This window comes from Scomber japonicus, chromosome 8 (assembly GCF_027409825.1).
Source record: "Scomber japonicus isolate fScoJap1 chromosome 8, fScoJap1.pri, whole genome shotgun sequence".
Taxonomy (NCBI): Eukaryota; Metazoa; Chordata; class Actinopteri; order Scombriformes; family Scombridae; genus Scomber; species Scomber japonicus.
Genome location: NC_070585.1, coordinates 24,519,125 through 24,543,283, shown reverse-complemented (window position 1 = coordinate 24,543,283; position 24,159 = coordinate 24,519,125). Strand labels below are relative to the sequence as shown.

At 37.5% G+C, this 24,159-nt stretch overlaps 1 protein-coding gene across 4 annotated transcripts in view; it reads left to right on the top strand.

The window, feature by feature from the left end:
• The first annotated feature begins 2,062 nt into the window (after positions 1 to 2,062).
• fam13b (family with sequence similarity 13 member B) overlaps positions 2,063 to 24,159 on the top strand; it is a 76,881-nt gene continuing 54,784 nt past the window's right edge. For 3 of the 4 annotated variants that reach the window (XM_053323517.1, XM_053323518.1, XM_053323515.1), the window contains exons 1-2: positions 2,063 to 2,274; positions 22,877 to 23,024. The gene's annotated coding sequence lies outside the window, so the exon portion shown is untranslated. Of the gene's footprint in view, positions 2,275 to 22,871; positions 23,025 to 24,159 lie in introns of all 4 variants that reach the window. The other variant, XM_053323516.1, reaches the window with a different exon arrangement.

Below are 24,159 nucleotides of genomic sequence, written 5' to 3'. Positions count from 1 at the left end.
CAGCTGTTGACTAATACATATGTATAGATAGAGGACTGAAGAGCGACTCACAGCTGCAAGAAATTTAGACAGCCCCAGAATCCATCTATACATCCATTATCTTTACTGCTTATCTTCTAGACTAGAGGGTTGCGGGGGCAGCTGGGGCCAATCTCAGCTGACACTGGACGAGAGGCGGGCTACAGCCTACAGGTCACCAGTTAGTCACAGGGCTAACATACAGTACAGAGACAGACAACTATTCACACTCACATTCACTCCTACAGGCAATTCAGAGTCACCAGTGAACCTAACGTACATGTTTTCAGTCTGTGGGAAAAAGCTAGAGTACTCAAGGAGGACTTACACATGCAGCAAACTCCATACAGAAAGGCCTCAGCTGGCTGGTGGGTTCGGACCCAGAACCCTCCTGCTGTGAAGCATCAGTGCTAGTACTGCACCACCATGCCATCCCAACCCCATAATGTTCTCAGAAACATCTTAATAGCAATAATAATAGTTTAATTGACATCTTGATGTGCACATATTGCATTATTTCCTGTGAATATAAAAATGTTTCCGGTAAAAACATGTTTTATTTCTTATTTCTATGGTTTAATATTTGAGTTTCTTTGTACAGAATAATGTATGTGTGGAGTTTGGCACTAAAAAGCTGTTTTCACATTAATCTGCTGAAGGTGGAAAGTTTCTCTGTGTTCACCCTAAATCTGAGTTTAAAGGGAGTCTATAAATTTGATTTGTGACCTCACAACTAGTTTTAAGACAATCATGGTCAATCAAGTGTGATATGGAAACTTGAAGTCTCCAGTCAAACACTGAGAATGGACTTAACAGTGAGGTAAGAAACATCTTGTGTTCAGCAGTTAGACTTTACATATTCATACATATTCTAGATAATCAGTATTTTTCAGTAAGGTAGAAGTAGTACAGTAGATGTCTAGAGTATTTTTTTATATTTCTAAAAGCATCTCTGGTATGGATTTTTTTGTAAACAAACTAATGATTAGTTATAGTGTATATAATTTGTATGTAGTATGGTATTAAGACACTGCCTAATAAATTTAAAACCTAAATGGTGTGAATCAATAAAACCATCAGGTGGCAGTATAGACCAACTCATGCTCATCCAGTTCTACACAGGGTTCATTAATATAATTGATGTTGGCAGTTAAAAGACAAATAATGTACCAATATAGTGTTTAAATAATGTTGTTTTCAGACATAGATTACTATGCATATTCACATAAATGAAACATTAAATCACACATACACATTAAGGAAATATAGATAAGAAATAAATTGCTCTAAATATCCTGACAAGTTGTATAATGAGTTGATCCAACATTGCAAGTATCAGACAATAACAGCCATAACGGTATTAGTATTGTATTTAACACATCAGAGTTACAGAGTCATTCCCATAATATCAATTTCATAAGTCATATTTTTTAACATGAATGGTAGAAAATGAATGAACAAGTAGACTACAAAAACCAGTAAAGCCAGTATTATTAGTGCTATCTCAAAGTAAGCCTGAGAAAATTGTGTGTAGGACTGACACAAATTAAATAATGAACTAATATATCAATATAGATAATACCTCAATTATACTTACATGTGGTGATGAGCTTTTCATATAATGTACTGTATATATAAGCAGCACAGCAGAGGTGGAAAATGCCCTCAAACGCTTAATTTTAAATGTGACAATATTACGTATTTTAAAAAAGAAGACTGCATTAAATGCTCTGAATTTGAAACATTATTTAATGTACAGACATGTTAATTCTGTAGTTACCGGTCAAGATTATTTTTTGTCAAACTGTAGCAAATATTAATATTATCTATCTATCTATCTATCTATCTATCTATCTATCTATCTATCTATCTAATGTGCATACATTTATTGCAGGTTATCTTTATTTATGATCTGTATCGAACTGAGGCGGGGTCAGTATTTGGCAGCTGCCTCCCGCTGTGTTGTGAGTGCGAGAAAGGAGGCGGGGTCAGTATTTGGCAGGTTCGTCCCTTGTGTGTGTATGTGTGAGTGAGAGAGAGACTCGCTAAGCAACGACCTGCGGACAGGCATCCGAGCTACGAAAAAAAGAAGAAGAAACCAAAAAAGAAACAAACAAAAAAACAGGAACCACATTAAATTCGAGTATCTTCTGCAATGTTCCCGACGTTATCCCTTCACTGTCTGCTCTGATCTCGTCGAAGTTGGAGTGAAGAAATTGATGCATCTTGCTCCGCGGTCCTGTTTGTTTTGACCTGGTAAGGTACCGATTAGCTTCCTCTGCTAACAGCGCTTCACTCACAGCAGCATCTTAACAGGCTAACAAATGCTAAGCTAACTCTGTCTAGTCTATCGCTTATTATCTCTTTCTGAGTTATTTCCCCGGTGCTGTCAGGTAGTGTGTGATTTAATCTGCTTTGGTTGTAGCTTAATATAGAGGCTTTTTTTTAATTAAAAATACGTAGCGGGGTTTTAAAGGCTTCGTTTGGTGTGTGTGTGTTCACCGGGAGGCTAACAGGCTAACAGTGGCTAGCATCGAGAGGAAGGTGAGTCCCATCACATCTGTGGCTCAAGCAGGCTAACCCCAAAGATAAATCTTTAAAATATGTGGAATTTTTTATGACATTTTCACAATCAAAACAGCAGCGTCTTCTTTTTTTTTAAAAATGTGTATGTATCTGTTTTTACCCTCCAAATGTGTGGTTATATATATGTTTTAAGTGTGTGTGTATAGGGGCATTTCACAATCACCTTAAATGTTTGTTTTTATAATTATTATTTACGATTACAGTACATATTTAAACGTTTACATAAACATACAGTGTGTGTTTTTAGTTGTGTGGTTCAGCTGGTGGTTTGAGTTGCAACTTAAGCGTGTAGTTTCGTTTTCTATTCAGGGTTATTAGTCTTCAAAGTCTCTGTGCAGGAATGTTCTGGTATTTTTTGTGGCACAGGCCCCTGCTGGTCCTGATCATGGTCCTGGTCCAGATCAATACATTTTGGTTACTATTACAGGATGCACAATTGATTCAAACAGATTTTCCGTCTAATATAGGGATGAGATTGTGCTGACTTTCATTTCTGGGGCTGTTTGAAATCCTCTGCATATTGCATAATCGTATCCGTCCATTGCCTCTGGATTAGGATGGATTAATCTCTCCATATGGTGTCCTATAGGCGGTTATGAGTAAACTTGCACGTATTACACAAAACTACACTGTAGTTACTGTGAATAAAAGGATGATTGCATACTGGCATACACTTAAAAAATATTTTAATTCACACAAATGCATATTGTAGTATTTGAAGTTGTATTGCAACACAGTTGAGTCGAAATTACTTGATTAATTGGTTTGTTGCTGCCATTTTTCCACAATGTTTTAATGTATTTTAAATAGAAATACCACAATAGTCCCCAGCTAGCATGTGTACTGTTTTTCTATACTTATATAAATCTATAATTTAGGATTTTTGGACTGTAAATTTGACATAACTAAGGTGTGTGAAGACTAGGGATGTGTCTCGTTTGAAAAATTACGATACCAGTACCAAACAAGTACCCTTAAATTAACACCGATACCAATTGAGTACGTCATTCGATATCCATCATGTGAATAGAAGCGTTGAATTGCATAAAACGCCACCACCCCTCCACATTTAAATGATTTGATTTTTACATAAATTGCATTTTGAAAGATATCAATTTATTAATATTTAATGCTTGTGTTGATCGGCTATGAGTAAATCCATAAAAATAGTCATATTTTCTAACTCTGGGTGCAAAAAGGATCGATTGCAGGTAGCATTTGATGGGAGATGTTTCGATACTACTTAGTATCGATTTATTTCAGTCGGTAAGTGCTGAGTACCGATACCCAGCACAATGAAGACAAAAAATAACTGTAGCAGCTTTTAAGCGTTGACGATTGCAAACTTTATGACACTATCTTCATCTTTATTTATATTAAATTTATCAAATCAGAATTAAAAACTAAGTTGCACATGAAAGGGAATTCAGAAATCTAATATTAAAAGTTAAATGAAGGACTAGGGATAAAATATTAATGAAAACAAAGCCAGAATTTTGAGTCGGAGTTTGAAGTAGAACAAGCCGGAGTACAGTGTCTTCAAGATGGACGTAAAGGAAGTGGCCGTATTTCGATGCAATGGAGGCCTCTGATACACATGAACTATTTACTGGCTTCATAATGCATCTATGTTGTTTTCAGCTCGTCACATATATCAATAAATCAATGTACTGTGTGCATACTCAGGCATGGAATATGCCCCCAAAACCTTTAGATACACAGGAAAGAAACCTGTTGTTAAGAGTCAGAGGTAAAAGTACTTAATTCAGTACTGACTTCATTATCTCTACAACAACAGAAACCCAAACAAGATGTTACAAAATACTTTCCTATAGCTCAGTAAAGTTTAACCATTTAGCAAAACATCTAGGTTATTGTGTAAGAGAGAAAACAGATATGTGTATAGACGGACGGGGGTAAAGGGCAACTTTGCATCGGTGTTGATGTTAGTATAACCACTGTTGAGTGAGCTTCTGTACTACCGTCTGGATCAATGGTGTTAAAACAAGTGCCATTTATTAAGAAATGAAACTAATGCAGTCTAATACAACAGCACTGAAATGAAATGTTCTTTTAAGAGGGTTGTAATATTCAGTTTCTGTTTTAAGGGAGGGGGTGAGACAACTTTACTGTAATTTTGGAGGCTTTTTAATTGTGTTATACTCAGATCTTGGGGGTAGACTAACTATTAGAAACATCTGAAATATGATTCAGGCGTATCACAGGTATTATTCTCTTCATGAAGGTAAGATTTAAGATAGACTATCTTTAAGGAGTTACAGCAAATGATCTGAAACTACTCCACACACATTATTCACTTCATGAGAGTAGGATTTAGGATTTAAGATAGGTACGACATACCTACTCCAAAGCTATGCCATAGTGTACGGTGTATCTCATGCATGTCTACTCTAAAATGTGACCGAGGCTGCAATTAACGACTATTTTTTATTATCGATTAATCTGTCAGTTTCCTTTTTCTTGGTTAATGATTTAATCTTTAGGTCAGAGAATGGTGAATCATTATTTCCTCTAGCACCAAGTTGACTTCCTCAAATGTATTTGTCCTGGCCATCAGGATGTCACATGATGTACACGTTTTTAAGTGTTGCAGTGGTTACAGCATCGGGTCAAATAAGGCGTTGAACTAAATAATATAAATCTATGTTATATGTATCCACGGTGGGACTTCTGTTCTGTCTTTTGTGTGGAGCCTGACAGATATATTAGTCCGCTGATATTGGCCTATCACAGATATATCGGTATCGGTGTTTATGCTGTCTGATATGTGCAGATATTTATCAGATATATAGGCCACATTTGATATATATTTAATCCTTTTTCCTAATTAAAGTTTAATATATACAATTCCCAGTGATGTTTACTATTTCAGTGCACTGATATCATTTCATGAAAATCAAGTTTATTCTTAAACTGTAAAATAGCTTGCCTCCATTACATACTATGTGTTTATGTATATAATCTGTATATATAACATTATCGGCCGATAAATACATTTTTTCTAATATCCGTATTGGCATCGGCCCGTAAAAAACAGTGTTGGTTGGGCGCTACATTTGTGTTATGTCTAAATAATAATAATCCAGCTTTACTTCAGGATTATTGTATTATACTGCATTAGTGTAAATTAGAGTTGCAACATATGATTATTTTCATTTGATTCATTTGATGTGATGTAGTTAAATAGTTTTGTCCAACCAAGAAACCAAACCCCAAAGATTTCTAATTTTAATGCCACAAAACAAGCAGCTAATACTCACATCTGAGAAGCTGGAACCAGTAAATGTTTTTTGCAATTTTATCATTAAAAATTACTGAAATAATTAATAACTTAAAAAAAGAAAAGCTAACTAAGCAACTATCTACGTCAACCAAGCATATTTTCCCTGGCAAACTTTACTAACCAGAGCAATTAAAATGACAACTTAGATGAAATATTATATTAAAGTCACTCATCTAAAAATAAGCCTGACTGTGAATGTTGGCGATAGTTTAGTGACGATATTAATAAGATACAAGGTCAGTGAGATGCACGAGGCGTCGCCATTATTAGCATTCACTGTCATTAAGTACTTAAGTGGAACCTGTAACCCTCTATGTGAAGGATCTCACATACGCACATACCATCAGGGTCACAACTCTGCAACCTCCCGCCGTGTGAGATAAGACGACCCATAGTTGTAATATGGAAAGAAAACACACACATACACATACACACACACAGCACAGTGTCATAACCACCCAGCTGCCTACAGTGTGGGATTGTTGTTGCCAGGCCAGTGAGTGGTTGTTTTAGACTCTGTGGACGGGCGCCAAGCTAAACCAAATGTGGTCCAAATCTCTTTAAAGCTGGACTCACACTGCTAGAAATTCACCAGATTTTAATCCCGGCCTGCTCATGTTCACACACACACACACACACATACGCACTATAAAAAAATGTTTCACAGCCTCAGATTAAATTGGTTAAAGCATCAATTGTGTTCTTGTAATTTAGCATTTAGCTGTTGCTCTTCTGCAGTGTAAGACGGTAAGGACGGGCATTTAAAGCAAAAATAGTATTCGATATAAACTGTTTGAACATTATTCGCTCTTAAATAACTATGCATAGTTGTTGTAGACTTATGATATGCTACCTTTATGTACCTAGAGTTTGCACTGCACCCAATTTTCATATATTTTTGTAAAGGAGTACGACACAACACTTTCTTAGAGCTCTATTAGTCTTTCCATATTTCTCCTGTTTGTACAGTAGCATCTTCTCGCCCATCTCACAGCTTTGTAGCACCTGCGTTACTGACCTCTACTGCGGAAAACAAGGGAAAATATACTTTTTAAGACAAAATGATAGCTGCGTAAAGTATTTGATTTTTAAAAAATATTTAAATTACTGTTTGAAAATCTTGATTCGTCCCCATAAGACAGAATGCGCTACAGAATAAGCCGACATTCACATCATGCAGTCATTTCTAGGATGAGTCAGTATTACAGTTGGATAGAAACTTGCAAAGGAGAATTTGATAAATGGATTTACGCTATTTTACCTAACCAGATTTTGCAGTAATTTCAGTGTGGACTTGGTCTGTCATAAATATCTGAAAATCACCACTTTAGTTTAATAAATCTAAAGAAATGTATGTATATTTTGTTAAATTTTGACTAATATTAATTGAAAAGTATTTCTATTGCTGTGCCAGATGAGGGCTAGGCAGCAGATGATAATGTAGAGATGTTGGTCTTGTAGCTCTCCTTTCGATTATCTCTGGTTTGGAAGTATTATATTGACTTACATATGTTAAAATAGAAGGTATCGTCCATATATCGCCTAAATTAGATATGTGCACGTACAGTAGTTATTAATTAGTCTAGTTCTATTAATGAAGTACTTTTCTAATTTTTTTTGTATTAGTGGTGTCGTTCTCATGTGTTGTTTGCCAGTAAGTTGTCCCCTGTTTTAATTTTATGAGAGCTATCAAACAGAAGAATAATATATGTGTAGTGTTTCTGTGTTCCTGTATTTATTGCTGCTGTTTGAGGCTCAGTACTTTACCGGACCCCATAAACACTGCAGAACCAGGAGGCCGCAGCTTGAGTGCAAACATGGCAGATGGAAAAAATCCTCGGCCGAGCATCTGGTTTGACTGAAGTAATCTGAGGATGAGAAGACTGCCTCAGCAGGTTTAAGAGCAGCGCTCTGTACAGCATCTGCTGAAAGTGTGAAGCATCCACAGAGATTGCACAGTCACGAAAGTCAGTTGACTGGTAATACAGGAAGTGACACAGTTTATATCTCTGACCTTTGACACAGTTATCTCAAGGACCGTTTTGAAGATATTTTAAAAGTGGCATCTATATATATTCATTTTTCTCCTCAGACAAGGGATTTTTATAGTATATTATATTATAGTATATTATATTACATTATATTATATTATGCCCAAATTGGTAACTTTTTAAATTGTTTTTGGCTGATTAACAAATAATTTTCTATATCAGTTAATATTTTTTGTCTATAAAATGTTTAATTTAAGCATCATTCAAGTAAAAATCCAAAGGTATTCTGTTTCCAATGATGTTTGCTAATTATTATCAAAATTATCATCATAATTTCATGTTGATTGAGAGATTTTAATTGGGTTGACACTACTCCTGCTAGAAATTTTGCATACAGCTACATTTAAATACCACATTTTCTGGCTTATTTAAAAAAAAATCTCTCAATTGCTGCTCTTTTAAAGTTCTGATATGTCAACTTTCTGCCTTCAAGAACAATTAGAGGTAAAATTCAGGTCACCAGGTAGATATCACTTAGTAGTGCTGCTTGCCCAGCCGGTCTTAGAGGGATGCATTGCTAATACATGAGCTCAGAGATTAATTCGACCTTGACCTCAGAGCTGAGATTTCCTGGTTTAAACTTGGCAGCGGTGCCGCTTGGCTCTGACTGTAAAGTAATAAAGTCTATGTTCTGGCTGCGGACCCAGCGATCCAAACCAGCCAACACTGCTCCAGAGCCATTTCAGTCAGGTTAGACCAAGAGTCCTTGTTTTTTCCCCAAGAGTGATTAAGATCCAGTAACGCCTTTCTGGGACTTATACGTTGAGTTGAATTTTAAAAAGATCTGGACGATTTAACTTGTTACTCTACCAATACATTATAAGCAAGTGGGGTACTGATCAGGGGTACACGTCACAGCTCACTCAGGTTTCAGTAGAATCAGAGTCATATCTGCTACTGACTTCATATCGTTTACCCCAAAATTTAGAAAGTATGAACTCCGAGTAACAAGCTCAGTGGCTGTGCTTCATGGTTACTACACAGTACAGCTGTGCCTGCATGAATTTGCAGATATTTTCATAAATAGAATAAAATAAAGAATAAAAAAGTGGTGAGGTGGACAATTGTAACTGGATGTTTTTTTTAGGGTTTTTTGTCCCTGTGAATGTTAGTGGCTTGGTGACTAATGAGATATTAACACATACATATTTTGCTGTTGTTTCCTGAAGATATGCTGAGAAAAGGAGAAGGAAATCTGACTGGGGCATCTTAAACAAACAAACAAAAAAAGGCAGGCAATTCACATGACGATGACTCAGATATTTTTTAGAGCTTTCCTTTAAAGATGAGTGAGGAAAATAAGGGTTTGACTCTTGGCCCCAGAGCAGTAATCGAGCAGCAAATCCTCATTGATCTCAGCTCAGTTTGCCTTCCCCTGTTCTTCAGAGCGCACACAGTCCCGGCTGCTTGGATTCATTGGCTCATAAAGACCTGCCCCCAATAATAATAATCACATACATTTGCACACTCTAAAAGTCTTCAGTGAGCAAATGATGATTAAAGAAAGCTGAGAAAACGCTAGAAGAAACTGTCACTTCCTGTATCAAACCGCACTGCCAGTTTTTTTTTTTTTTTTTTTTTTTGCTCGGTCACCGTCTCAGCTCGTTTTGTCAGCAGACGCTCACAGCTGGTGTTTTGATCTATTGTGTACACACAGGAGCGCACACACAGATGGAAATGACAAGACTTGTACTATCCTGCGTGAGCCATTTGTGTCTGTGTTAATCGAGTCTCGTTCAGGCCGTTGTATCAGACTGTTTATTCAGTGATACTCAACAACGGGCTCGGGATTTCCTCATTGATTCCCCGTCGGCTGACTTCCTCATCGAACCGTCACACCTGTCCGGAATATAAAGACAACAGATGGAGAGACATCTCTTTTTTTTTCTTTTTTTATTAATGCTAGCTGGTATTTTAGTGTGCAGCGGTCTTAAAATTTCCATCAGTATGGGACAGACCGAGAGGCAGAGGTGATTATAGATCGATACTAAATCAATAAAGTTCAGTGTTAGTGGTCTGAGATGGGGGCTGAGACCACTGACTCTGCTGAGGTCTGAAACACCATTAATCTACGATGCACTGATGTCGTTCATTGTCGTAAATCACAGTAAAAACATATCATTACAGAGTGCATTCCTGCATGGTAATTAACTACAGCTATTGATTATACTTTACTTATTGTCATCGTATAATTTTTATGCGTCTTGGGCAAGTAATATAAACTACAGTGATTAACATTTTTGTCAACATAAATACAGTATACTTGTAAACATACTGTAAATTATTGATTTACTTTAACTAGTTGCTACATTAATTGTTCTGTTGTATCATTGGGTGACACCTAGTCACGATTAGTTGATCGGTTGAATCTAGTATCAAATGTCGCCTCTTAAATCAAACATTCTTTGCCAAGGTTTGGACACATAAGTGTATGTGTTTTAGACTGTTGTGGACAGTGCTGAGATGTGACTGAGATGACTCTCTTTATAATTCATTCATCTTTTGTCTTTTTTTTTTATTTTTACGACAAATCCAGAAATGACATATGTCAAGCTGCCAAATACGCCTGTCACAGAAAATAATGTCATTGAAAATAATTTTAATCAGGGTTTTCTTTTTTGTTTGGGCCAATATGGCATTCACGAACCAATCATTTTGCAACATCTGAGGATTAAATTACTTTCTTTTTATGGTGTTTCCATGAAAATTTTGTTAATTTGTTCAGTAAGGGGGAAAAAAATCAATACCACAGCAGCTCCAGCCTTATCTTTTTATCTTAGCTTAGTTTTCATTGACAAGTGTTAATTAAAACCTGTTATTAGGAATCAATACAAGTTCTCTGTATGCAGTTTTAAGGTCAGCCTGACCACTGAAGGGCCAACATGAATAATTATACATGGAGCATTACAGAAAAGTCACTATTAGCAAGATTACTTTAACTGTATTACACATAACAGGGAATGTATGCTTAAAATGTGCCATTATTATAGATTTCTAATGAGAAGATACTCTCACAAGAACACAATTAAAATTAAAGCTCTGGAAAATTGTGTCCAGAACCAGAATTCAATCAGAGGTTGTGGTCAAAACCAGTTCGACCACTTGTTTGAAGAGTCGACAAATCCACAGAATGAAGAAGAGAAATGTGTGTGACTGTTCACCCAGATGGCAACAGAGCAAACTTTATGCAAATATCCCGAACAAAATGCCGCTTTGCTCCCACAGTTTCCAACACAGAGCTGCACTTGTTTCCACTGTAGGCGTCGAAGCTTTTCGCAATGTCACTGGCGCTCAGGCCATCGAAGAACGGATCTTGTTCTACTGTTTCCCTTAAAGAGAGCACTTGTGTGACAGATCAGTGACAACGATAACCAGCAGTATAATGAAATGGCGAGTTCAGGCTGCAAAAATCACCCAGTTCAGAGACACTCCCTCCTCTTCCTCCTCCTCCTCCTCCGTCTCTTCCTCTTCCTCCTCCAGTAAATGCTATTAAGCAGGGCATTTAATCCCGGCAGTGGAAGTCTGTAGTGGCAATTAAGCACCAGCTGCATAAGACTGGGGTTGTACAGGGGTGAAACTACGTGGATGTGAGGTGTAGTTTTAAAGTTAATTCGAGCTTCCTCCGTTCCGTTTTGTTGATTTTTCAACTCACAGTATAACTTAAAAGCATTTCTTTAAAATCAATCGTTATGGGTTTTTTTTTTGGATGCTCCCTAGATCTTCAAACAATAAATAAAAAAGAAGAATGTGCCACTTGATTGAGGCAAAGAGATAACAAGGCCAGAAAAAGCCCATATCCCCCTAAGACATGTGCTTATTAATTCATCACTGACAGGGCTAGCCTGGGAGGAGCAGCTAAACTAGGCTAGGGCAGTGAGCCGCTGACACCGATTCAAGGGCAAAGTGTTACTGCTCAGCCTCTCTTTTATCTCACGCACTCTTTCATGTCCATTATCTCCCTCGCTACCTTCTTCTCTGGTAATCTTCCTCCACCGTTCTCTTTTCTGATGCCCCTTTTTTTGTTTTGTTTCCATCACTTTGCTCTCTCTCCTCCGTCATTCCTCCATCCATCTGCGTACACGCCCCCGAGCCTGAGTCGACCTGCTCATGTCTGTCTGAAAAAGACACAAACGCTTCCTCAGCTGTAATTAAACATTGACCCACAATAACTTAACAAAGCCTGGCAGGTATCGAAAATAAATCCTATTAGTTTGTGTTTTGTATCTCTTCATAATTAAATTGTGTTATATTTTTTGCATTTGACACCTTTTATAGTTTTTATTCTTCATTGGATGCAATGTGGATATATTGTACTTTTAGTTTAGGCTGTTAAACACTAAGTCTTTAGTTATTTTCTTACTGAATTGCTTCTTTTAATTAAATAACTTATTCACTTGAATTATATATCTGAGGCTTTTACCCCTGATAGCTACGTTTCGCTTTCTGGAATTACTCTACGCTCTATTTAGCTCTGATTAGAGAGTTTGAGTTTGAGAAAGCAAAAGCAAAAGCAACTGATAATCGTCAAGTGGCACAGCGCTTTATAGGTCCCATATAACCGAGGTAATTGTGAAGAAGCATAGATATAAAAGCATAAAGACAGATTGCACTGAAACTCTTGGATGAACGGCACGTGCAGCTGCTCAAGAGTTGCTCAGTGAGACTTGGACACGAGGGTTGGGCCGATGTCTGAATGCTGACCTGCACATTTTTTTGCAGATTAATCCCCGCTATGCATTCCTATCTAAGCTGTGTGTAAGAGACATAAAGAAAGATGTAATAACCCTCGTCAAATTCACACTGAGAGAGACATAAAGAAAGACAGTTAAGTACAGAGTTGTAAAAAAGTGGTTAATGTAAGACGTAAGGATTTATACATGCCTGCTTAAATTCTTAGTTTTTTATTGGCCACTAGGGAGGTATAATAGTGGGAAAAAATTACATTGCAATATCTTTTTTTTTCTGCTACAAAAATAGAGTGAAATTTCACCTGATACATGGAGTTTATTATACAATTCACAATCATAATATTCATCATTCGAGTACTTTAAAAGTCTCTCCTTGTAACAAAACAAAACTCGCTCCTCCTACTTCTACCACACGTGTGTCAGCCCTCTGCCCCCCTCCCCTCCAGAAGTCAGCAACGGACTCCTCCACTTTCGGTTTCACATGGGCGATTGTGACACTGGCCAGAATGACAACAAGTGGAGAGAGAGAACAGGTGGGAGAGGGTACTACAGGGGAAAAACAACACGTTTGTTAATACACTTAACAAGTGGACACTTGTTTATAAAAATCATAAAAACATAATTAAAATCAAGTTAAAAAAAAAAAAAACATATATATATATATATATATATATACATACACACACTGTGTGTGTGTGTGTGTGTGTGTGTGTGTGTGTGTGTGTGTGTGTGTGTGTGTGTGTGTGTGTGTGTGTGTGTAGCATTTCTTACATTAGGATGCAGGCCTGTGACAGTAGCTTTCAACCAGTACCTAGATGAGATGCAACAGATAACGCAATTAAAAGCTGCCTTGCATAACTCCAACGTCTGGTGACTTTATCTGTGACAGTAGCCATGTCGCTTGCATTTTTACAGGCAGGTGATCTGCAAAAAGAGGCAGCGCTTATTTTGAGGTTGTGGTAGTTTGAGTTTGATAAATTGATGAAGTGCGTTGGGAACCGATCAAACTCTGTGTATCCGAGAACTCTTAAATCTGACTTAAGTAGCTATGTAATATCAGACAGACTTTTGTTGTAGATGAGTCACAAAAAGCAGCCAAAAAAGTTACATCATGACGCATTTGAGTTAATTTGCCTTACTTGACAGTGTGCGTCCTACAGCCCTATCAGCCCTATCAGCCCCCATCATAAATAACCTACTTTATCTTCTTCCTCCCCATGTTCTGCCCACTTACTGTGTATTTATTTGACCTCAGAGTCAGGGCAGCCATCGTCTGCTATTGCCTTATTTCTGCTCTGAGTCAAATAGGAGAGCAGTTTTTTTTTCAGATCCATTTTTACATTTGTGTGTGTGTGTGTGTGTGTGTGTGTGTGTGTTATAATAAGAGTTCAGTTTCCTCTCTGTGTACTGTCACACTTGCAGACCCCAGGCTTTCATTTGTGAGCATATTTTACATATTTTACCCACACATCCATCCTCCTTTTTTTGGAGGGGGGGGGGGGTTCTCATAGATAGAGCAGACTGATACCACTGTGTGTACTTTAAGGGGTGCTGTTAATAACACACGGGCCAATCATATCAACATAAGCAGTAGCTCTATATCTCTATATTAGGCACGTTGTTGACAGACTTCCTGTTATGCATCTTGTTGCAAAGCCCTTCAGCATCCTGGATGGCTAACAGGCCTAATGTTAGCTGTAAATTACCATGGTGACAGATTATGAGTCAAATATAAACTGACAATATTGTGCATAGTACCATATTCTGGATCACAGTTTATTTTTGTGGGTTTATATTTATATATTTTTTTATATATATATTGTGTTTTTGAACCAGGTGAGCCAATAAATGTGCAACACCTGACATAATATCTCTTAAAGCTATTACGGGAGTGGACAAAGTGTGACATGCCGTTTTCATTCCACCTGTGACAAAACAGATGAGTATCTCAGTCACATGTTCAGTGATTGATGGGAGAGATTTTTATCTGTTTGTCTTTGTGCTCACACAGATACGATCCATAGCTCTGTGTACTGTGTTTGGTGTGTGTGTGTGTCAGGTGTTGTTTGGCTCTGTGTGTGTGTGTGTTCACTTTTTTTGGATGCGACAGTTCAAATGTGCTCAAATTGGACGTTTGGGTCGTGTCAGGATCCCGAGCTGGAACCGAAATAACTCAACAGATATTTCAGTAGACAAACGCAGAAATAAACAACAGGTATTCTTTCTCTCCTTGATGTTTTTATGGGGTTTTATGAGGCTTTTTTTTTTAGAGATTTTAAGTAAACTTTCTCAATAGACTCGCTATCCTAGAGATCTGTTTGTGAGCAAAGGGTCTACTCTTAACTTGTGAAACTGATATAAATTGAATTAACTTTGATATTTCTTTAGAAGCTATTTAAAAGTTTCTGAAGAAGACTCCCAACTGTCCAACATTTCTCTCCCGTCACTTCCCTCTTCCCTGGTGTCGTTTCACCGTGACAGTTTGGGCAGCGATGATAGACCGTGCAGAGTTTAAATGCTTTGATCTGTCCTTCTTTTTTTTTTAAATCCAGGGTTATTTCAGGGATTTTATAGCATGATGCAAGTAAGAGGAAATTTGCTGATTTATTTATAACCTCTTGTGAATATTGTATCCTCTTTTTGGTCATGCACTTTGTTTTGATGGAGCTGTGAGGCTATTTGGCCGATCAAAACAAGGATGTTTTTTTTTTCTTTCTCTCATGCGAGCCATATAAAACTGTCATTATGAAACATATCTGCACTGCATTTGTTTGCACTTGTTTTCTTCTATCCATAATGGTGATTTTAAATATTAATTTTAAACATGTCAGAGAGTTGAAAGTGCATTATTCACGAAACCGGGGCTTGGCTTTTGTTGAATTTCTTGCACCAGTCTGACCATTTTGTCCTCCCTTAAATATTCTAGTGGGTTGCTGTATGTTTTTAGTATTCAGTTACTTTTCATGCGGCGCCTCAAATTGACTGAATCGGTGGCTCAGTTAAATGTCTGACTAAAGTTACACTTCACAAAGAGGAACAGCTGTTGCAGATATTGAACCTGTGACCTTTCTGTTCAAGGAAATTTCCTTTAACGGCTGCCTCCCCCGCAGACTGGCGTTCTGGCTTCATGTCTGTGTGCATACTCCACTTTTAGAATCAAACTGAAATCTGATACACCGTGGGCTTATTTCACATTTACTGTATCCCGCCACATCTATGGACTGTTATTGAAAACTCACTTTGAACCCAGAAACACGGCGGAGACACATTTCTAAATGTTTGCATACCGTACATTGTGCTGTCAAAGCTCAAAGACATGATTTTTTTTCTTTTCTTTTCTTACAGTAAAATAAAAACTCAATCTTTATATTTCTTGTAGCTGACTGCTAAAGGATGAACAAACTATTTAGCTTAATTTAAGGTAGATTATGTTAATTCTGACACTTTCCGCACACTCCATGTTTAAATTGGGCTGCGTTGGTTGACGTATGTTGCTTTTAGTATCAGTGAGATGATGATGAAAGGCCTGTTTGTGTAACGGATCCATACATTTGAAAGCTTATCGGAAGCCAGATGTCTGCATGAGGGATTAAAATGCTATAACGAAGGATTTCACACATGGATGTATTATTAGAGTTGGATACCGGACCAAAAACGGCGCCCATTCAGTCCTATAAGAATTGCTCGGTTGGCGCATACAACAAAAAAAGGGTTCTAGCTTCTGGGTTTACTTCAACATTACGCGGCCCTCTGAATATAATAATATTTTACTTATTTATTTATTTGTACTTATTTAATTAACATTTGCCACCATTTTTATCATTTTTATTTTCTCCTGCGTACATTGGTCTTAATTTATCTTTAAATTGTTCCTTTTTTGGTTTTTAATTTTTTTCACTTGTTCTGTCGTATTATCAGCTTGTCAATCAGCTAATTGTAAAGCACTTTGAACTACACTAGTCTGTATGAGAGTGCTATATAAATAGAGTTTGACCACTGGGAAAAATCGGCTGATGGCTGAGCGGCGCCTTATCCAGCTCTTATAACGCATCTGTGATTTTACAGTAGTGGAAAGTATTTTATCTATTGTTGCAAGGATTTCACGGTAAAGAGTAGAAATGTTGCAGTCTCTAATCCACAGGAAACGCATGCTTGTGCCTGATTGGCCAATGCGAACCTCGAAACATCTTGTCACAATCTTACGTTGTTTTTATGTTTGTTTTTTTCCCCTCTGACTTGTCACCTCACTGCATCAGTACAGAGGCCTCATTGAAGCCGACCGCAGCCTGACACTGTCTTGTTCTTAAGTTTGTGTGGTCTAGCACACTTTCCTCTGTGTTCTCATATTCTCTGTTGACCCCTTTCCCTTTTTGGTCTTCTCTTGTTCCCCTCGCTCTCTGTCTCTCTCTCTAACTCTAACTCTAACTCTCACTCTCACTCTCACTCTCTCTCCCTCATTCAGTTTTTCTTTCTCTCAGCGCTCTGCTTTAACTTTCTCTGTTTCCTGTCTAACAGTACCTCTCATTGTTGAGCAAGAGGCTGTTAAGAATGATATCTGGGATTAAGACACACAGACAGACAGAAAAGAAAGAAAGAAACACAGACAGAGCCGCTCTAGACTGTTCCATTACCGCCCAAATCCTCACTACAGAGGCCTTTTAGGGTCAGTTTTCATGGCAGAAAAGGCAATGGTTTGGGAACACTGAGTTCTCTAATCTCCCGATGTCATTGTCCCCATCTGTCTGTTAAAGCGCAAGTGTGTCGAGGCTGGCAGGAACAGGGCCACCCTCGCTTAAAATGTACATGTACTATGGCACTGTTATGCATATGCCAAACGCTCCTGTATATGGAAAGTACATTATAATAAAAATTTTAGGGGAAGGGGTAATTTGGGTTTGAGCTCATGTGTTTTTCTCATAGACTGCTGCGTACTGTGATGGTTTGTCATTTAGGGATTTGTTTCAGATGTACGTTCATTGTCCTGTTAAACTCTATAAGTACAGTTTGAGAGAATTAGTCTTGATGAATGTTTTTGTCACTTGTAGTTACAACAGAACTTGTAGTTTTTTAAAGGTAGCACTATGCAATGAATAATGTATTCTGACCTCAGTGTTGCTAGTTGTAGACTTTGGTTAAAGTAAAATGATTCTTTCACTTTTAATCCAGTTCAATTTGAATCCATAGTGTCTTTAAAATAGCCACTCCTGCAATGTGAAATGTTGGATATTATTCAACGCAGAAAACAGGAAGAAAGAGATTTTGAGTCATTTTTAAGAAGAAAATATTCTAATTATCTGATTCCAGCTTCTCTATTGTGAATAATTTAGGCCTCCTTGTTGGCTTTATTGTTGTTTTTGTAAATTGTTTCAGTTGTAAGTTCCCTGACCCAATACAGGAGTCTCAGCTCCAATAGTGGGATATTTTCTGGCTTTTAAATAGGCTTACACCCGAGCAGTGCCAGTTGAGTTGCTTTTGGAAAGCACAGAGGCTGAAGAATGCCTTTAGGGGGAGTTGGCAGTCTTTATGAGCAAACATAAGACTCTTGAATCCCACATTTAATAAGCTTAAGTAAAGAAGAAACCTGGAAATAAAGTTGGGCTCTTCAGCAGCACCAAATACAAAGGAGTGAAGATGAATATACTCTTTTTATTTTTACTGTCAAAAGTTCAGCAAGAGGGGGAAAAAAACTAGTAACATGCAGATAGAAACAAATTAATCTGCCAATTATTTCATCCATTAATCAACTAATGGACTAATCACTTTGTCTTTAAAGTGTCATTATAATTTCCAAACAGCCCAAGATAGCGCATTTAAATGAGCTACTTTGATAATCAACTAGCAGTCCAAACCCCAAAATATTCAGTTTACTTTCATAAATGACAAAGAAAATCATAAAAAATCTCTAACTTTTAAGAAGCTGGGATCACAACATTAATTAATTAACAATTAATTAATTATCAAAGTAGTTGCTGTTCATTTTCTTGTAGTTATCAGCTAATTATTGCAGCTCTAGTTCTAATTACAAGTAAAACATCTGTGGATTATTCACTGGCAGTTTATTTACACTGACACACAGTGGAGATGAAGGGCCTGGACGCAGCAGACCACCTGTGTAGTCCTAGTGGAGGAAACATTGGCTTTTTATTTATTGTTTTCCAGCCCTGTTGAACTTGAATTATACCCAAAACCAGCTCTGTTAGCTCTGATGCTGATAAATACTGTGATGCTTTGATTTGGCTAAAGTGAAAGCTTCCTCCATGTTAGCAGATCAGGGTCTATCTGGTCTATTCGTGTCATATTGTTGGCGTACCGGTGAGTCATTCACATTTTATAGGTCAAATCTGAACAAATCTAAACTCTGTGCCAAGAAAACCTCATGAGGTAGCTTCTTTAAAGGTGGAAATCAAAGTGAAGTGAACTCTGTATCTAACTGATACTTATGTCTATGTGTGGCTGTCCAGAACAGAATAGTGGTTCGACCGTCGTACGCTGAGGACAGAGGACAGGAGCCTCAATGCGGTTGATGATTTAGAAAGATTGAAAGACTGAAAGATTTACTTTGGAGCTGTAAGTTAATAATAGTTATAATAACTGTATTTGTATGGCACCTTTAATACAAGAAATGTAGCTCAAAGTGCTTCACAGTAAAAGAGGCTAAAATGAAAAGAAAGAAGTTCAGTAGTGAATCAGTGTGAAAATGACTGAAACTAATAAAAGTGAAAAGGTATGATTTTAGCTTTCTTCTAGCTGCTCACCTGTTGTCTTAAGGTAGTTTGTTCCATAGTTTTGGGGTAGTATGGACAAAGGTTGCACCAAGTAATTTGATGCTCATGTGAACCTTAGATTTACAGAATCCATCTGAGTGAAACATTAAAGAGGACAGCCCTTTAATGTTCTTCAAGGTAAAATAAGGATTCTTAAAATCATTTAAGTACAGAATCACTTGAGCAGATTGAATAGAAAACTTAACTTTTACACCCTTGAGTCAGTGCAGTAATAACATGGAGGTCATGACAAGGATTTAGCTTTATATTAACCAGAGAAGTTAAAATCTAAATCTAACTTAAGTAACAGTGATTAGTTGTTCCCTTTTTCTCTGACTGTGAATTCAGCTTTCTTTCATTTTCCTACTAAAGAAAAAAGAAAAAGTTAAGAAGAAGCATTTTATTGCATTTACATGTCAGAATGAATAAATGTCTTGTTCTCGTATCTTCCTTTTTACTTTTTATTCTCCTGTTTTTATCTCTCTTACTCTATTTTAGCTCAACTTTATTTTCAATTTAACACTTTGAATCATATTTAAATGTCTTTTTTATCGTGCAACGTGTTGCTTTTACATCCTGTCTTGATGCATTTTACATTTTAGCATAAAGCACTTTGAATTGACTCGTGGTGGAAATGTGCTATTCAAATAAATTTGCCTTACCTTGCATCTAGAATAGTTGAAAACACTCTTTCCTTGTATCTGAAACGTTTAAATGGTTTGCAGTTGTTCCTTGATGGTACAGGATTTCATGTTTGTGTGTCATTGTTGCCAAAATCTTTATTATCTTGGTCGTATTAGATGATTGAACAGAGTTTGAGGAGCTCTTAGGTATTGTTATGATGTAATGAAAAGATGCTTCTAACAGGCTGGAAAGAAACCTGTAAGAAAAGAGCAAATCCTCTGAAAGCACTAAGCTGCTTTCAGGGAGAGACACAGTGACAGTTCAAGTTAAGAAACAGATACGTTTCTAAACTCAATATTTTCCCTCCGTGGCGATCACTCTTCCTCCTCAGTTCGACTCCCCTGGCTCCTTTTGACGTAGAGGTGATGATGCAGGATGCCTAAGTGGGTCAGATGGCTTGTGTAACGCCACAACGTAAGGATGAATGAAAGCAAAGCAAGGAAGGGAGACAAGAGGGTAGAAGTACAAAAAAAAAAAAAAAAGAGGGAGAGCAAGAAGGAGGAGAGACACGATGAATGAGAGAGTTGTTCTGTGAAGAGAGTGAACACAAAACCTGTCCAGACCTAATCAGGTGCGTGCAAGCGTGTTTAAAGACTTTTAAAGCTTGTTTAAAGGCTCGTTTTCCAGGTCAGTGTTGCAAAATGAGTTTGGTAGAGATGTTGCAGAATGTGTTAGTATTTCTTTGAAACTTCTTATACTAGCCAGTTTTAAATAAATGCTCTCAGATTAGCACAGAGCGCCGTAAACTCTCCATCATTGAACGTTTCGGAGTACTGGAATATTTTTTGGATAAATAAGGTATGAGAAAGGTTGGAGAGCACTGGATCCTCCTGTTGAAACCAAATCATTTTGAAGACATTATCAAAGATCTCTTTTATAGCTTTTAACATTTTTAAGTAATTTAAATTATATAAAAAGTTAACATTAAAGACTTCTTCTCCGTCTCTTGTATTTTTCAGTCTCTTTCCGACTCGGCAACACTCTGGAAAAAGTAGAACAGTGTTTTTAATATTTTACTACGTTGCCATATTCCTATACAGGGCAACTCAGTCAACAGGGATGGCCTCAAAGGACAGTTTCTCTCTTCATGCACACTTGGACACACATTAATCCTGAATATACAGTGTCTGACTCGCACATTCACTGACACATTTATTGCACACACTGGATAGTGAAGGGGTTTTCATCTCAGAGCCTCGTTTGCACTCTCGATAGCCTCGTCGAGCACACGCACTCTTACACACAGCAACCAAAAGCCGTGCAAACACATACTTGCGTACTAAAGTGGCAGCACTTAACAGGCTCGAACCGAACATACAAAGATTCAATGTGACACTTTGCACACATGTAGGACACACATGCACGCACGCACACAATAAACACGGCATACTTTACTTCCTAGCCTAGCCAGTGTCAGTTTAATTATTGTTTTTCGGTCCTCGCCTCCAGCAAAGTCTCGGACAGCCTGATATCTCAAGCCTCCAAGTCAGAAGATGAAATTAGAGAGGAAGGGAGAGGAGTTAAATGAAAGGGGGAGAGATGGATAACAAAGAAAGAAGGAGGGACGAGGGGGCAGAGGAAATAAATAGAGAGAGAGAAAGACAAGAGGAAACATGCAATTCTTTGCCCTCATTGGTCATCTGACGGGGTTTTGTGAAAAGCTGTTTTGCATGTGGTTTAGTAAGCATTCACTTGATGCATTGTATTCATTCATTGGTTTTGTTGTAATTAATTGCATTGGATGTGTTTTTGTGTTGAGTTTGCTCTCATATAAACAACCTGCAGCCTTTGTAAGATAGAGACACACGTGGGTATTTGGCTTTGTCACCTCCACATTCATGTGTTTATAATCATGTTTTTGGCACTGAGTCGTCATTGATCGGGTCGGTCAGCTCGTTATTTCTCCAAACACAGTGTCCAGTCTTCTTCACGGTGGTCTCTCCCTCTTTGGCTGCTCCAACATGGCGCTTATTCTGTAGTCCAAGATGTCACTTTGCTGATCAGCACAGATAGTGTGGAAGTATGTAAGGTACCTGCAGTGCATCTTGAGACTGTTGCTTTGTCCAATTTCAAGGATTTTATATTTAATAAGTTTGTATTACTACATTGGGTCTCTTTAAATAAAACTAAAGGTTACAGAGACCTGCTCTGTGAGAAAAGTGTTCTTTTCATGCTTTTAAATGCTACATTACAGTGAAAATGTAATTTTCTGAGCTCAACAGACTGTTTTATTGTCTGCCTTTATCTACTTAGTAATTATATGCACACTACTGACGATTACTTGTCAAAAATCTCATTGCATAAATATTTTGTGACAGCACCAATTGTCAAAATATCGAGGTATTTGGTCAAAAATATTGTGATACTTGATTTTGCCCATATCACCCCGCCCTAGTTATGATGTGTAACTGTTCATGGCAACATATTCTCAACTAAGATTTAATAATGACCAGAGGCAAAGAATAAAATCTGTTTCTGTTTCTGATGTTTTCCCTGTGCACCAACTGTAAATAAAAACAAATGTAAAAGTTGTAGATATTATAGATTAAGTTGCTTTTGCATTATTTAATCAAGAGTACTAAATGTTGATAAACATGCACATTGTTACTTCAATAATTTGTTAACTGTTCCATCTTTGTCTTCTCACATCTGTCTCCACCCTCTCTTCTTCTTTTCTCACACTCGCCCCTCTCTTTATCTCTTTTGCTGTCCTCTCCCTCCCTTTGTTCTTGCATTTTTCTTTCTTTTCTCTCGCTCTCTCTCTGTTTCTCCTCAGCGTAGCTATAAGAGAATCCTGCTCGAGGGATTAGCGGTCCGTCAATGAGGAACTACCGGCTCATCTTCTGCCACAACCTGAAGCAGCCATAGATGGTTCAGTGGTTCACTGGCTAGGGGAGGAGCGGATAGGACACACTTTCACTGCTACACGGTGAGCGCATACACACACACACACACACACACACACACACTTCACTTTCATGAACTGACTAGTTCTCAACACGAAAATAACTCAAAGCAAACTTCACCCCCGCCATGATCACCTTTAGCTCCAGTAGCCGCAGTACAAGAAAACTTCCTCCTTCTAAGTAGAGAATAAAATTTGCTCTCTAATACAGGAAACAACATATGTAATCTTGTTGAAATATAAAGCAGGCACATTTAGAAGATTACTAAAAAACAAAATAACTGCAGAAAATTAAGGAGGTCTGAATCAGACAGTTAATGGCCATTTACACTCAATAATAGTTCATGACTTAATTTTTTTAATAGGAGATAATGCAATCAGGTAGAATCCAGAGAGAGGCTCACTGCCGGAAAAATGCCAGGTAACATAATAAGCTGTTTTAAACAGGTTATCATGAGAATGACAGGAGAAGCAATTATTTGACCAATTCAAACAGGAAAAGGTTTGCTTTGAACAAAAAAAATCCTGTTTGACCACTTCAGGCGACTGCCTGTGAGAGACAAAGAAAAAGGTAAGATGATATGTAGAGAGTGAGAATGAGTGAAGAAAGATTTGTGCATGTTTTTGAGCCCTACCTTTAATCTTTGTGAGCTTTGTTACTACATTAGTTGGTCAAACAAATGAGTTGTTTGTTTTTTTCTAGTTTAATCAATCACATTGAGTTCTGACTTTCACACTGTTAATGGAAATGTTTACAATATTTAGAGGTATATGTGCCCTTTATGTGTATTTTCACACAATTAATAATCAATGAATTCCTTTTCATCTTGAAAAGAGCAATATATCGACTGAGATGATGTTTCTCCCTCAGTGATTAGACTGGACACCATCTGCTAGTGTTTACATTCAGATTACTCACCAACCAACCGTCACAAAAGTCAAACTTTGAGCAGAAATTATTGTTGCACATTCTTGCTTGCTTTGCATTGATTTCCATTTCATTGTCAGAGTCTGCAACTGATGGCATCCTCTTTGCATGGGCGCAAAGGAGTGATGTTTACAGAGGACATTACAAACTCATTACAAATTTCGTAGGAAAGCAAGTATAAGATGTATGAACCAGATACAGGCTCTACTCTGTGCAGGAGGAAATCCTGAT